Source organism: Polypterus senegalus, chromosome 1 (genome assembly GCF_016835505.1).
Source record: "Polypterus senegalus isolate Bchr_013 chromosome 1, ASM1683550v1, whole genome shotgun sequence".
NCBI classification, from domain to species: domain Eukaryota; kingdom Metazoa; phylum Chordata; class Cladistia; order Polypteriformes; family Polypteridae; genus Polypterus; species Polypterus senegalus.
The window spans coordinates 2714270-2731281 of NC_053154.1; the positions used below are offsets into that span (position 1 = coordinate 2714270).

General features: G+C 44.5%; 1 protein-coding gene across 1 annotated transcript in view; it reads right to left on the minus strand.

The window, feature by feature from the left end:
• The window catches only part of wdr11 (WD repeat domain 11), a 71431-nt gene that overhangs the window by 42100 nt on the left and 12319 nt on the right, over positions 1–17012 (minus strand). The window lies entirely within an intron of this gene.

Sequence of the window (17012 nt, forward strand, 5' to 3'; positions counted from 1 at the left end):
AAAGCACCCAGCATGTATTCATAAAAACATTTGAATGCAAACGAGCAACTGTGTGTGCGGGGGCATCAATGTGCCATACCCTGGACTGGCACACCATCTTTGCTGCCCCGCTAGAATTCACTCAGGCTGGCTGTATTTGGACTGAGCAGCTTTACACCACAGGGGGCTGCAGTTCTCGTGCTTTTTTTTTTTTGTCTAGTAAAATCACATACAAATTTCATACCCAATAATGTCTCCTCTAGCTATAAAAGTCTAAAAAGAGTAACTAAAATTGCATGCCCACCACAGACCTACATAATGACTGCCAGCTGGATTTCAAAACAAAGGCACTTCTACAAGTGCAGAGCCTCCTCAAGTTAATTCATGTTATTAATGAATATTAACTTTAAATATTAAAGAGGTTTGAACACGAAACATAAAACACTCTTACCGAGGCAGCAGGGTGACCAGCACGTCAGGGCTGTCTTAACGCATGGGCACGCTGGGCTGTTGCCTGGGGACCCATACTAATCTCTGTATGCTGTGACTTACTGAGTGGTTGTTGCAGGTAGGGGGCGCCAGTGCACTGCTTTGCCCGGGGGGCCTATAATGCTGCAGCACATCCACTATCCCGCCCATCAATGAGCGCCATGTCCTCCCAGCTGAGCAGTTCGTGTGTCCAGACATACGGGGGGCCACAGGCACTTTGATAAGCCCATCATAGATTCATAGGCTCACGGTACCCTTCAGTTCATTTATGAACATAACAAGTTTGAAAAACGAGAGCACACCATTCACCCTAATTCTCACTGGTTTGTTTTAGCTAATCGCCAAGCTGTCCCCACACGCCATGCAGACCCTTTGTGAAGGTTGTCAGGACTTCTGCTGTAACTCCACGCCTTGGTAGTTTTTTTTTTTTTTCAGATTGCCATAACTCTTTGTGTTGTGTTACAAAGGCCTAACTAGCAGTGAAGCCGCTTTCAGGAGGCGCAGGTGTTGGCGCACAGAGCCTAATAGGCCATGACTTTAGCAAATGCCCAGGACTTGCTAAGAATGCAGATAAATACTGTATCGCTGCCCAGATCACCACCCATCTCTTAAAGTGTGGAACAGGAGGAGGAATACAATAAATAAATACAATCATAAAAGTATTGTAAAGATGGCTACAAGGGCATACTGTAGGACAATGGGGTCAGTGGCCGCCTTTCCTGCTTTTGATGATAACACCAAGTAGGTCAATCTGGGTGGTATTTATGAAGGTTATGGGGTGCACACTCATGACACTGGGGGGGATTTGAATCATGCAACTTGACCCCTCTTCCCCTTGGCAAGCTATGGATACGGGGAGGAAACTCGGACCTCAAAGCCTAACAATACTTAATGAGCACTCTGGACATTGAGGGGCTCAGTGCATGTAACTCCAGTAATCCCCTCCCGCTGTGCTATAGGCACTGAGGGGTGCCATTTTAGTAACTCAAGGGGCGTACGATTTGGACACCAACAAGGCTGCTCCCACCCTCAGCCCTTGAAGTTTAATAATACTCCGGACATGGGGTGACATTGTGTCTTGTGTGTTTTTTTTTTTTTTTACTCAAACTCTTGCAAGTGACAAGTACCACACACATGCACACTGGCAATGACTGGTTTGTGGGACTCTTTAGGTAACTCAAGTCTGCGTGTGCCCTGGAAATTCCCCTCCCCAAACCAAACCACCACACTGTGGATACTGAGGGGGCGTCATTTTACTGAACGTGTGAATGGATGCCAAAGGGTGCCATTTATATAATTCAAGTGGCACACGCTCTGGAGCTTTGAGCTCACTACCCGGTCTTCATTCTGACCACCAAAGGGATACCTCAAGGGACCCCCCTCCCCTACCCCAGCCTGAGGCTCCATGTGGGCTTTGATTGGCACTGTTAGAATTTACACGTGTAGAAGTCTCCAGTTTATCTGGAGTTTTTACTGTTTTTTAAATCCACCTTTGCTATCGGACTGACAATTAGAACTTAAAGACAATTTAAGGACACCACCTTTCTTAATGATCTACTTTTCTTATGTAAGTGTGCATCATTCATTTATCTTTTCTATACTACCAGCTGTACCCCATGGCTGCACCCACAGACAAACTTTAAAAATCAATAGACATTGGCACTGTATCTGATCGTGTTCAGCTCCGACGGGAGAGTGTTTCTCCACGTGGGGAGAAAAGCACATGGCTGTGATATCTGTGCCAGTCAGCGGCTACCCTCTAAAACACACAGAGCTCTGATCTCTCTCTCAAAAACGTCAAACGTTACTCCTTAACAATCTCCAGATGATCATGTCTGCTGAACAAACAGGTACCGCTAGCTAAGCGGAGGTGAGGTGCACTCCAACACGTGGCCAGACACAGAGTGACTTGAACAGAGGCTGGCGCGTGAGCGAATGAGGAAGGACCCACCCTGCTGCTCTTGGCCCACAGCCGCTCTCTTGGATTTGCATAAATAGAACTCTGGTACTTAGCGCGAGAAGAGAAGACGCAAAATGAACTGGAAAGTTCAAGCAAATTCTAGAAAACAACCAGATCTAAATTCGTTAAGTAATTCTCTCGTGAACAGCGGACAGACATACAGACAGAACGCACCTGGACCATGAAACTTTTAAAACCGTTTCTTAGGGAGCACCTATGGGCCGAGGGTAACCTACGTACACTCCAAATTTCAAGTCCCAAGTCCTCATGGTTTGGGAGATTTTGTGATGAGTATTTGGATATATATACACACACACATATATTTTATATATATATATATATATATATATATATAGTGGAAGAAGGGGGCGCTAGTGCACCCTTGAACCCTCGGGGATGACTCCAGACACCAGGTAAAAGTCCAAGACCTTTTATTATTATTCTTCAGAGTGCACCAAGCACCTTCCACACTACTCAATACAAACAATACTCAAACTCTAACCACTCCTCCTCGCCCAGACACTTTGCTCCTCTCCCACCCAGCACAGCTCAGTGTCTGGACTGAGGCACCGTCCTTTTATAGCCCCTGACCCGGAGGTGTTCCTGTCCCAACAGTCCACAGTTCCTTACTCCTTCCGGGTCAGTGCAATCAGTTCTTTACTTCAACCCGGGAGCACGACTTTTCTTCCCGTCACGTGACCGTGACGTACTCCCGGGTCATACGGCATCACAGAGCCCATAAGCCCCCCCACAGCAACTCCTGGTGGTCCCCAAAGTATCCAGCAGGGCTGTGTATAAACACTACAAAGTCCATAAGGCCCTGCTGGACTTCGGGGCACAATCCTGCTGTCGGGAGAGCTCCACCTGGCGGCCTGGGAGTGAGGACCAGCATGGGAAGCCGGCAGTCCTCCACAATATATATATATATTTATTGTGAACGCTGGCCCGGACACAGGCAGACAGACAACATAGTTTCACCCAACACAACGTTTATTTACAATATTTATAATAAATACATGCTCACAAACCCCAGTGCCTCTTGCACCGATCTCCCAAAGTCCAGGCCACACAGTCCTTTTCCTGGCCGCCTCCTGTCCTCTCTCCAGCTTTGCCTTCCTTCCTCCCGACTCGCCAATGACTGGAGGGAGGCGGCCCTCTTATAGGAACCGGATGGGCTCCAGCTGCTTCCGGCATCAGTCTTAGCCACACCCCAGTGTGGCAGAAGTGCCGCTGCGCACCGAAACCGTCCGGGTGTCCCTGTCGTCTTCCCCAGCACTTCCTGGTGTGGCGGAAGTGCTGGGCTCCAGGGTTCCTCAGGCACCTGGGCGCCACCTGGGTTGGGCTTCCAAGCCCTCTACCCATGGCCCCCCACATAACCAGGACGGACGCCCCCTCGTGGTCTGGAGGAGGCATATATATATATATATATATATATATATATATATATATATATACACACACACGAGGTGTGGCAGAAAAGTAATGAGACCGATTTTTTATTTACCAAAGTTTTTATTTTGTTCAAACATCAATGTTATCCCCTTCAAAGTAGTTCCCTTGGGCAGCCACACATTGATGGAGACGTTGTTCCCACTGTTGGTAGCAGCGCTGGAAGTCTTCAACCGGTATGGTCTTCAGCATGTCCGTTACACTTACACTCTTTTGGATGTTTTCTAAAGTCCCGAAATGACGTCCTTTGAGGACATTTTTCAGTTTAGGAAAAAGGAAAAAGTCCCACGGACTGACGTCAGGTGAATAAGGGGGCTGGGGAACCACAGGAATGCGTTTTTTCGATTGTCCTTCTGCTCAATTGTGAGGTTTTTCGGCACCATTTTGGCACAGACCTTTCGCATGTGCAAATGTTCAGTCAAAATTTGATGAACGGTAAATCTGTTCAAATTTAATTGTTCACTCAACATTCTTAATGTTAAACGACGGTCTGATCTCACAAGAGTGTTTACACGTTCGATGTTTTCATTGGTTTTCGAAGTTGAAGGCCTCCCTGAACGGTGTTCATCTTCAACGTGTTTTCTGCCTTTCAAAAATGATTTGTGCCACCGAAAAACTTGAGCTCGGGATAAAGAATGTTCCCCTTAGGCCTGTTTTAACTTTTCAAACGTCACACTTGCCGTTTAATGGCACAACGTTGCTCCAAATTCCGCTGTTCCATTTTGCGTGACGCACAACCAAAAACACAACTTCGCTAACAGCAGTCACAAAAATCACGTAGTTAATGGAAGGAGTTGAAACTCGCACTGAGCTATGGGAGGGTACTGATACACGGGCTCTATCAAGGACAACAGCGCAGCGTTGACAGATCACTTGCAGTGTTGCCAGTCTCATTACTTTTCTGCCACACCTCGTATATATATATATATATACACATCTAACTAATACTTTAGTTGCCTCACATTGTTATGCAATCGTTTTGTTCCTCCGACTGAATTAAAGCTGAAAGTCTGCACTTCAACTGCGTCTGAGTTTTTTCATTTCAAATTCATTGTGGTGATGTACAGAACAAAATAAAGGTGTCTCTGTCCAAATATTTATGGACCTAACTGTACAGACTGTCTCATCATTCTTATCAAAATGAAATTTGTGTTTCTTTGCGTGCGACTACCTTGCTATGTCATCTAACACTATGAGCTCAAATGTCGCTGAAGTGTACAATTCCAGAGGCCCCCTTCACCAAATAATAAGTAATGTGCGTCACTCGGGTTAAAAACTCCTGCGCCTGAAGCTTTACACTGAAATAATAGAAACAATATGAAGATGAACTTGTGCAAACACAGAATAATACAAATAATGCAAACAACGACCACATTTAAACTGCTGGACATTTTTCAATGAACACGTCTAACGAGCGCACTTTAAGAGCTTTCTTTTGCAGGCCAAATGAATATTTAACTAGAGCAATAACTGAATTGCAAAGCAAAACTGCAACATTTTTATGCTAATGAAATTGTAAGCAATGAACGAATTTGCTTTTTCCTTCACAGCTAAGAAAACAAACACATTAGAGTACAAAGTAAAAGAAAAAAACTGCAGCCCAGATGGCTGACAAGGAGAGAATAATCAAATCAAGTAAAGGAAATAAATACAAGATACGGTAACACTTATGTGTGCTCTACTTCCAAATTCTTTTTTATTTCTACGCAACACTCTGGAGCTGATCTTCTGCTTGCCACTCCTTTTCCAGGTGCCGCCACATTCTTTAAAGAGAGTGGAGTTTGTTCCTCTGACACGGAGTCACTGCAAATGACAAGTCGTGCTCTGCAATAAATGTACCAGTATCAGGCACAGGGGGGTAAAAAGGTGGCATTGCCCCTCAACTGAATTGTCCCCTCCCGTCATTTCTGAAGGTTTGCTCACTTGCACCTGTGAACTCAGCCTAGCGTCCTAGTGTGTCCAGCAGGGGGTGCTACCTCCCTTGTTGGAATGAGTTCTTTTGTAATTGCGGCGTGTTCCATAACCCAAAACTATATAGATATGATATAAAAAGGCGATACCCATCCCTTAGTGATACGGCAGTAAGAAATCACATAGGAAAAATAACTTGGCTTTCTTTAATGACGGTTTACGCTGCATAACAGATGAAGGAAGCCACGACAAGAACCCATATCGGGAGTGGGGGCCCAATGTGTAGAGTCTGCCATTTTCGTCACTGCGTTAGAAGGATTTTCAGGATCAGATGATGTTATCTCCCATTCGCCTGTCGGCTTCAAAGGTGTGCCGGGCAATGTGCCAATGCTTTATACTCTTTCTTCACATGCAGGCCCCCATTTCGGTAAATCACGCCATTCCAAACAAGGCACAGAGGAGACAGTTTCATGCTGACTCTGACACACAGAAATAGTACACGATGCCCATTTTGCAGTTGTCCCTAGCGGTCTTGTCTTCTAATGCTTGCCTAGCAGTTCTAAATGTGGAGCCCCGTGCTAAATCTGGCTTTGTGTTAGCTGTGCATGAGAATAGAAAGAAAAGTAGATTTCTAAAATTATATTTGTACAGAGCACAGTGACATATTAAACATTGTCACACACGTGCGAGTAGGAGGACGCTGTATGGACCAAGCAAAGGTAATTCCACGCCAGGCCAGGAGGTGGCGGGGTGCACTAAGCCTTCTCCTGTTATCTCTACAGACCAGCCGCGGGAAAACCTGTCTGATTCAGAGCTGATGACGTCACTTCCTGTTCCGGCACCCCGAAGAACATCACTTCCAGCGCACAGACCGACGTCAGGAGAACATCACCTCCGGTCCCAATATGTCACTTCCGGTCTGATCCCTTAAAGCCGCCATCTTTGCAAACCCTCACCAGTTCTGTTATGGACTCAGTCTTGTGAACATCTCTGTTCCATTAAAAGCCTTTTTGCAGCCAGGGAAATTATACAGGTGGCTGCCCCAAACCTTTTTGAGCGTGTCGAGTCTTATCCTTTCACAACACATACAGTACACTTATCACACCGATTCATACGGACTGACTCGGATTCCACTCCCATATTTCACCATGTCAATCAATCAATCAATAAATAAATGAATAAAGAAGCAGCTTTTGTAGAATTGGAGAAGTTTGCGGTGGCCATCTATCTGTGTTACTTTACCTTCTTTAGGGAGGAGTGGAGGATCTGCGCTGCTTTCTGGAAGGTTGCCGGTTCAAATCCCATTACTGCCAGAGGGGATCCTACTCCACTGGGCCTTTGAGCGAGGCCCTTAACCCGTAAATAACTCTAGTGGTGCGCTCGGACCCCCAAATGTCATGCAATAAGATCATCTCCCCTCAGAGCTGAAGTCAGATGTTTGCAAGCACTTCAGGTGAAGTTTTTTACAGCTCACTTTCTAAGCCGTCCACAGATTTTATCCTAACGAACTATGAACCTGGCTCCCCACTGAAGACGTCGACTCTGTGCAGGGTAAAAGTCATTTGTTCACAATGTTCACAGAGCCCCTCAAGTATTTCACTTTCTACTGACGATATCACGATGCCAGTGGGTCACAAGTTTACAGACATGTTTGGCAGCTTTGCCTTTAAATTGTTTGGCATGAGGCAAACGTTTTGGGTTGCCTTTCACAAGTTGCTGCAATTTTGTCCCATTCCTCCAAACCAAACTGGTGTAACTGGGACAGGATCGTTGGCCACCTTGTTGGTCAGGACTTTGTGATGGCCGTTCCAATACCTTGACTTTGTTGTCCTTAAGCCGTTTTGCCACGATGTTGGAAGTCTGCTTGGGGTCCTTGTCCAGTTGGAAGACCCGTCTGTGACTGAGCTTCAACTTTATGGCTGAGCTTTTGAGATGTTGCTGCCGTGTATCACCATTTTCCTTCCTCCAGATGCCATCGGTTTTGTCAAATCCATCAGTCCCACCTGTAGCAAAGCAGCCCCCACAACATGATGCGCCCACCCACGTGCTTGACAGTTGGGATGGTGTTCTTCGGCTTGCAGACCTCACCTTTTGACAACAAACAAGACAATGGTCATTATGGCCAAACACTTCGCAGACCAGAGGACATTTCAGCAGAAGGTCAGGTCTTTGTCCCCATGTGTCATTGCAAACTGCAGTCTGACTTTTTATGGTGGCTTTGAATCAGGGGCTTCTTTCTTACGGAGCAGCCTTTCAGATGATGTTAATGTCAGACTCCTTGAACTGTGGATATATAGATTGGTGTCCTCCAGCATCTTCCCAAGGTCCTTTGCTGTTGTTCTTTGACCGATTTGCACTTTTTGTCCAAAGTCCGTTCTTCTCCAGGAGACAAAGTGCATCTCCTTCCTGAGCGGTAAGATGGCTGTGTGCTCCCCTGGTGTTTATACTCTATGTATTATTGTTTGTACAGCTGAACATGGAACCTTCATGCGTTTGGAAATTGTTCTCAAGGATGAAGCATGTTTGCGGCGGTCCACCATTTTTTTTTCTGTGGTCCTGTCTGATTTCCTTTGATTTTCCCCATTATGTCAAGCAGAGAGGCAGTGAGTTTGATGGTCGGCCTTAACACACATCCACATGTTGACTCCAATGAGGCTATCAAAAGCTAATGGTCTAATTGACTAAAGGCTTGCCATTGATTTCTGGAAGTTTCTGAGCCCAGTTAACAAAGTGGATGGAAACTTGTGACCCACAGGAATTGAGATATGGTTGATAAAAAGTGAAATACTCATTGGTGGAAAAAATGACTTATGAACTTTGAGCTACTGTTTGTATGAAAATGTGCTATATAAATAAATGTTGTTGTTGTTGTTATGCCCTGCCCAGAGTAGAAGTCTTAAACAATATGTCAAATTTATAGTTTGTTATTATAAAATCTGTGAAGGGCGCATGAAGGGTGTTTTAAAGAATTCACCCTCAGCGTATGGAAACGTCTGACCTAAGCTGTATACGGAAAAAAAAAATCAAAAATCTTCATTTCAAGCCTGTAGCATGTTTATCTTGCACTGGTGAGCACTGGCAACAGGCTGAGCAGTGGGTGACGGCGCCCACTGAGTGGGCAAGAGTGTGGCAGGAGACGGAGACTCAGGACGATGGAGCTCCCCCTTGAGGAGTTTCAAGTACTTTACCGAGCAAATCCGGAGGACAACAGAGCAAATTAATCAGGGTCATAAGTGGGCTTTACCAGGGTCAGCCCTCACTCTGAAACACTTTGGAGTTTTCTGGATGGTGAATTTGGAGGATGTCAAATATGTGACCACTACGCAGAGACGATTAATAGCATAAACAAATATCAATTAACTAAATACAGAATCAGGCTCATTTTACGATGCCAAACTTTGATATGGAGTATTCATTGTTGCTGCACGGTTTATTGGGACAGAAAGTGAAAATAAAAGTATTTTGGGAAAATTGCAACAGCTTTGTTTCAATCAAAACATCACTAACCCTTTCAGAATTTCATACGCCCCAAAACACTACAAAGGTTACCCTGACATTTGTCTTGGACAATAAAAACCATTTGTTTGAATGCACAGTCTGGCACAGATGCAACTTCAAAGTTGATGTGAACCGATGAGCAGAAGCAGCAGCGCTGGGTGATCGGCCTACTCATGCAGTATTCCAGCTCCTAAGGACGCGCGGTGCAGAAGCAAGCACTGGGATTGTCTGATTTGTGGCATCTGGGGTAAGCAACATAGTAACAAAAAAAAAAAAAATTATAATTTTTGGGTGGAATATCCCAGTAACAGACAACCCTGCATCCAACCCTGCAAGGAGGTCCTCCAGCCTGGGGGTTGGCGGCAGGACTGGCACTCCAGCCACCGTAAAAAAACTCCCACTGTTCCAGTGTGGTGCTGAGGTGTCACCCGCTCCGCATCGCGTCCCAATCCAGGTGGTTCCCCCAGTTCTGGAACTCACTACCATCCGAGTTTAAAAATATTTAATCATTCTCACTTTTCAAATCTAAACTTAAACCTCATTTGTTTTTCTCTTTGAGTACAATTTCTCTGTCTGATTTAAAATTTTGTATTTAGTTTTATTTATAATCTGTGCTTTCTCTATTGTTCAGAGTCCTTGAGTGTTTACAAATAAATAAAATGTATTATTAATATTTGTAGTGTGGTGGGTGTGGCAACGTGCTGTCAGCGCATGCGCCCTACCACTCCACCCCTCTGCTCAACTGTCATTGGTCACTGTGAGAACGCTATTACCTGATTGGTGAAAATGTATCTGAAACAAAATGGATTCATCCTCTAGCCAGAGCATGGAGTTTTTATTTTTGGGAAAAATTGCAACAAATACACAGCAGCCATATGGGATTTTTTATTAATATGGTAATATTAGGCCAATCAAAGAGGCAAGGGACTTGAAAATGAGCTACGAGATTCAATGGCTGTTCTACATCAAGTGAATGAGAATCCTATGACAGGGAACGATTCAGATTGAAAACAAAGTGAGTAAGAATCATCTGCAGGTAATAATTCAAGTTGAGAATCAATTGAACGAGAATCGTGTGGCTTTTTGTCACAGTTAATAATTCAGTCTGCACTCAAAAGAGAAAGCGAATGAAAGAATTGTTTGCCAGAAGGCGTTCAGTTCGAGTATCAAGTCAGTGAGGACTGTGAATAATTTCCAGGTAATGATTCAGCTTGAACTCACAGAATCAATGAACAGTATCTGCTAGGTACAGTCTGTGGGCTCGGGGGGCATATGTGGAAGAATAATTTAAGGCTAACATAGCATTCATCTTTAGGAAAGAACATAAAGGGTTAATAGAAGTCAGATAAAGTTCAAGTGAACAACAAAATGTACGCTGAAATACGAGAACTGGTTTAGAAAAATACTGAGATGGTCAAGTGCTAGACTCTTGGTGGTTCTGCCGCTCGCATATGGGGAAGCGGATGTACAATTTAAACAGATTGTTATTTTCCTGGGAATTGTTATATATGCATAATACGTAATATTTTACATTTCCGCGAGTAATTAACCATATTAAAAAATAGCAAAACGTAATAAATTGAAAGAAAATTATGTTTCATGTTGTGTTAGAGGTATTCATTACCTTATACGTTTTCATTCTGTTTGGCTTTGATATTAACACGCAAATACTTTTTAAACTTACACTTTTACTGTAAAACTTCAGTAAAAACAACATTTGGAATTAACTTTTCATCACTATCGCTTTGAATTTTGATTCCGTGTTTGGACTTTCACCGTGACAACACAACTTATATCTGCCTGTGAGTGAATTTCATTTCTTTCTCTCTATTAAATAAAACGACTTTTTCGAATGTTTGTCCCTGTGATTTGTTAATTATCATAGCAAAAGCTGTTCTAACAGGAAACTGTAAATGTTTTAATACGAATGGCATATCAAGATCTCTTTTGGTGTCTAATGTCATTAGTGAAGATGGACTACATTACCTTTCTTGTCGCCTGTTAAAATTTTACATGTCAGAATTGTTCGACCAATTTTCAATACAATTCATCTTGTCCCATTGCATAACCCATCACTCAGACATAAATGATGCAATAATATGATGATACATCCTTCTTTCTACAGTAATTCGTGTGGTGGAAGACCAGACAGAGTTAACGGTTGTAGATATTCTTCATGATATTGTAAGTTGATGTTTTCATCTTCCTCGCCATCACCACCAACTGTTTCAGCAGAGTCTACTGATACGCATTTAACCAATTTGACGTGTAACTGATCGACATTTTTGCCATTAATTTGTTTGACTTCATCGTTTCTCGGTGCTAGGATTGCCCGTGTACTCATTTCTTATGTTGATAACCCTTTGGGATGAAATTCTTCAGTAAGATTTGGACAGAATACGTCTTCTTTTATTGAAAATGTAAAGTGAGGAAAACGTAAACATTTATAAGAGCTCAGAGAGCAGGAAGTGAGTCTGACCAGAGCACTCACGCCAATGAGAGGCGAGAGGACCGCGGGCGTGGGCCGTGACCCAGAAGTAGTGGAGAGGAGGACGGGACTTGAAAACATCTCAAGCCAATGGTCTTGTCTTGTCTCAAGATGTTTTTTTTTTATATAATAGAGAGAGATGTTAGATTTCGCACACACATATAAGGTGGGAAAACAACAAATAATATTTAGTGATTAATAGAAGTACTATTCTAAACTTTTGTGTAACTCAGAATTTAATTGTTGAACACAGAAAGGGACATAAAAGGCATGTTTCTATAGTTAAGCCTTCCCAAAATGAATTGTAAACTGCTCAAATAAATTAAAGGAACACTTTGAAAACACATCAGATCTCAATGGGAAAAAGAAATCCTCCTGGATATCTATACTGATATAGACTGGGTAATGTGTTAGGAACGAAAGGATGCCACATCGTTTGATGGAAATGAAAATGATCAACCTACAGAGCCCTGAATTCAAAGACGCCCCAAAAATCAGAGTGAAAAAATGATGTGGCAGGCTAGTCCATTTTGCCAAAATTAAATTGCAGCAACTCCAAATTGTCCGCAGCACTTTGTATGGCCCCTGTGTTCTTGTATACATGCCTGACAACATCGGTGCATGCTTCTAATGAGATGACAGATGGTGTTGTGGGGGATCTCCTCCCAGATCTGGACCAGGGCATCACTGAGCTCCTGGACAGTCTGAGGTGCAACCTGGTGGCATTGGATGGACCAAAACATAATGTCCCAGAGGTGTTCTATTGGATTTAGGTCAGGAAAGTGTGGTGGCCAGTCAATGGTATCAATTCCTTCATCCTCCAGGAACTGCCTGCATACTCTCACCACATGAGGCCAGGAATTGTCGTGCACCAGGAGCCACTGTACCAGCATAGGGTCTGACAATGGGTCCAAGGATTTCATCCTGATACCTAATGGCAGCCAAGGTGCCTTTGTCAAGCCTGTAGCGGTCTGTGTAACCCTCCATGGATATGCCTCCCCAGACAATCATTAACCCACCACCAAACTGCTCATGCTGAATGATGTTACAGGCAGCATAATGTTCTCCATGGCTTCTCCAGACCCTTTCACTTCTGTCACGTGCTCAGGGTGAACCTGCTCTCATCTGTAAAACGCACAGGGCACCAGTGGTGCATCTGCCAATTCTGGTATTCTATGGCGAATGCCAATCGAGCTGCATGCTGCTGGGAAGTGAGCTCAGGGCCCATTAGAGGACATGGGGCCCTTGGGTCACCCTCATGAAGTCTTTCTGGTTGTTTGGTCAGAGACATTCACACCAGTGGCCTGCTGGAGGTCATTTTGTAGGGCTCTGGCAGTGCTCATCCTGTTCCTCCTTGCCCAATGGAGCAGATACTGGTCCTGCTGATGGGTTATGGACCTTCTATGGCCCTCTCCAGCTCTCCTAGAGTAACTGCTTGTCTCCTAGAATCTCCTCCATGCCCTTGAGACTGTGCAGGGAGACACAGCAAACCTTCTGGCAATGACACGTATTGATGTGCCATCCTGGAGAAGTTGGACTACCTGTGCAACCTCTGTAGGGTCCAGGTATCGCCTCATGCTACCAGTAGTGACACTGACTGTAGCCAAATGCAAAACTAGTGAAGAAACAGTCAGAAAAGATGAGGAGGGAAAAATGTCATTCCTGTTTTGGGGGTCATCTCATTGTTGCCCCTCTAGTGCATCTGTTGTTAATTTCATTAACACCACAGCAGCTGAAACTGATTAACAACCCCCTGTGCTACTTAACTGACCAGATTAATATCCCATAAGTTTCATTGACTTTATGCTATACTCTGATTAAAAAGTGTTCCTTTAATTCTTTTGAGCAGTATATAAAACCCCAAGTCCTACACAGCACATTTCAAGAGCACAGGTTCTTAAAGCAGGGGTCTGAATTTGGGTCCCAACAGCACTCAATGGCAATGGAGTCTCCTGCAAACTCTACGCTTCCCTAAAACCCCCTCAGATTACTGTCGGCAGCAATTTTTGCAAGAAGGGAACCCTCCCCTCCTCATGGGACCACAGTCAGCAGCAATTCAGGGTCTCAAAGACACAAAACAAGCAAAACTGGGACATGAGAAAATAATATTGAAGGACCACTGGCTTAGCGACCCAGAAGAGCAGTAGCTGTAGATGTGCTTTAAATCTCGATCTACCTGCACGACAGGGAATGCTGACGACACCGGGCCTTTTACTAGGCCGAGGGCTGTGCTCCACAAATAAACTTGGATGCCTCACCGATAAACCACTCAGCTTTGAGGCGCCCATCACTGCTTTTCACACGGTGGTTGGTGCTGCTTTAATAAAACAGCAGAACAGGCAGTGAACACATTTCTGAATCTTAAACAAACACACGACAGAAATCTTTAAATCCTGAACACGCGTCAATAAGAGATTAGGGCAGCTAAAGAGCCACTGGAGCAATAAAATAAGTCATGGCTGCTGTGCTGTGTTGGCTTTTTATTTTATCTCCCAAACCTCATTTTGCAAAGGGAAAATAAGCACCTCATGTGGCGCAGATTTAAAAGTGCAGTGCAGGACTAGAGAGCTCAAAAACAGTAATAGTACCAATAATTAAAACTAGAGCATGTCAAATTCATGAAAAGTGCACTGGGCTACCTTCAATTTCAATTGACCTCAAGTTGAATTTGAGATTCACAATTCACTTCATCTACTAAACTGGCTTACAGGGGCACAGGAAGGCAGAACCTATCCCAGCAACACTGGGGGTAAGGCAGGAAACGATCCTGGAGAGAAGGTCGGGCCCAATCAGAATCGCAGAATAAGGAAGGCAAACTCAGACTGTAGCAGACTAACAATCCCAGCTAAGATTCACACCGTCGATAAGACGCTGATTTATTTAATTTTTTCGGTGGGGTTCCCAAAAACGCACCCAGCCTTGGCCCGACTCACACATACTTCCTCATAGCAAACAGTAATAAAACAGAAATTAAAGAATGTATTAAACAATACTAAATGAAATAGATGCCAACTACAATGATCCCACCCCAGTTCCCTTACGGAGATAATACAATAAACACAAATTCAACAATAACAAGCCACTAACAGAAACCACACACGATGAAGTCCATGAAAAACGGCAACTGATGAATGAAACGATGGAGGTAGAGAGTCCAGAGATCAGCTCGCTGTATGTGAAAGTAAAGGTCAGGCCTACTGGGATTTCCTGATGCGATGATGACGTGTGGTGGGATCAGGAGCGCTCCGTTCTTCACAGGATGACAACAAATCCTCAGACAGCAGGAAGTCAGCAGACAGTCCATACACCCAAATCAGGAGACAATCGAGGACAAGACAGGAATGCACAGGTACCAAAACGGGATGGCAAACAGATGGGCACCTCCAGACACCAAACACAAATTAACTTCCTTTTTTCTTCTTCTGTATAACTGGCCCCCTTTTAAATGTCACACCTTGTCCCCCAGCAGCCCCTGCACCATCAGCAGATGACCAATTAGAGCCACCGCAAAGACTGCTGGGAGTTGAAGCTTCTTTACCCAGTAGCGCCGCTACAAGACAATGGAGATGGAAAACACGGACATGTAGAGAATGTGCACACAGACACTGGCCTAGTAGAGAGTGCACGGGGCCAAAAGACATGCAGCCAACAGCAGCTCAGTTATAGGACACACCCTGGAGAACGAGTTCAAACAAAGCTGAGTGTCGTTATGAACAACGCTGCCCATCCTCTCTGTGACACACCAACACTGAGGACTTTGAGCCAATGAATCATTCAGTCGGAGTGGGTCAAGAAACATGACAATTGGGGGTCCTTTACACCACTGGCAATACGTCTGCATAATGATGACCGAATCTAAACATAACCAGGATTTGTACTCGTCCTCTTAGTAACTAATAAAAACACAATGGCAGTCAAACGTCACACCAAGTCGTTCTAAAGTGACATCCAGCTGTAATGAAACTTATGCTATTAAAGTATAGCCTTTGGCAATCTCAGTGATAACATACAGTGGGCACACCAGGGTATCCAGGCTTTTCATTACACACACACACACACACACACACACACCTATCTAAATCTAAATATGGCTGTCAGTGTTGAGGCTGTGGTAGCACCCTGGTTAGCAGAGGTGACAGCCATTTGTACATGTGGTGTCTGAAGCCACACGCTATCTGTAACAAAGGCAAGGCAGACCGTGCTATTTACAAACCACTAAAAGGTCTCCATACCCACTATGTAACGCCAGCCTTCAGAACACTTTCCTTGGCACGTTGACCCGTCCCCACACTTCTTCAGGTCACTTTTAGGATGTCCTTGGTGTTGAGGCTCTAGTCAGGGTCTTTAATCGTCAGTCTGAGGAAAGTCCAAACCAAGCCCAGAATGGGATTCTCCCTCGGCCTCTAAAGAGGTTCTTTAAATGGCAGCATGTTACTGTCACAACCTCACTGCGTCACATCATATCACACCCACCAGTGTCCTTGGCTGTAACTACACAGGTGAAATGTGAAAATGGCGGACAGAGAAGCTGCACTCTTGAGAAGAAGAGCTCTGGTGTTTAAAATCACTGTGGTGAGCTTCTCATGCCTGCCTGCCTGCCTGCCTGCCTGCCTGCTAAAACAAACCCAGCGTCCAGCCGCAGGGGGAATCACCTGTGATGAAGGCTGAGCTGCAGTTTCTAAATAACATCCCAATATACCTGTCAAAGGCCAATAGAGAGCACGTCATCCATGAAATGCACACCGCGGTGTGTCCAAGACCACCACAAAACAGCCCATCAATCATCCTGACTGGCCTGCCCAAGCTCCTCAGGTGCAGACAAATGAGCGCCATTAGTCCACAGCCACTCCGCTGGGCCACTTTGCTTTTCTTGGTCAACTGAACTGTGCTGTTATTTTAAAGGGTACAGAGATACAAGACCGAGAGGTTCAAAGTGAGAGCTTTACAAGAGGAACGCCATATGGCAGCAGGGAATAAGAGGGGGTCTCTGCTCCTGCTTTTAACTCCTGCCATACCACCACAGGGTGTTTAGGAACAAAAAGTAGAAAACCACCAAAAAAAAAAACAAACACGGGTACAGCTGGAAGCAGTTTAGGCCACTGGACTCAAATTGAGTCACCCATTATTTAGATAGTTTGTTTCCCAGGTCCTCCCAGCGTGGAGTTTGCATGTTCTCCCCGTGTCTGCGCGTTTCCTCCCACAGTCCAAAGACATGCAGGTTAGATGAAATGGCGGTCT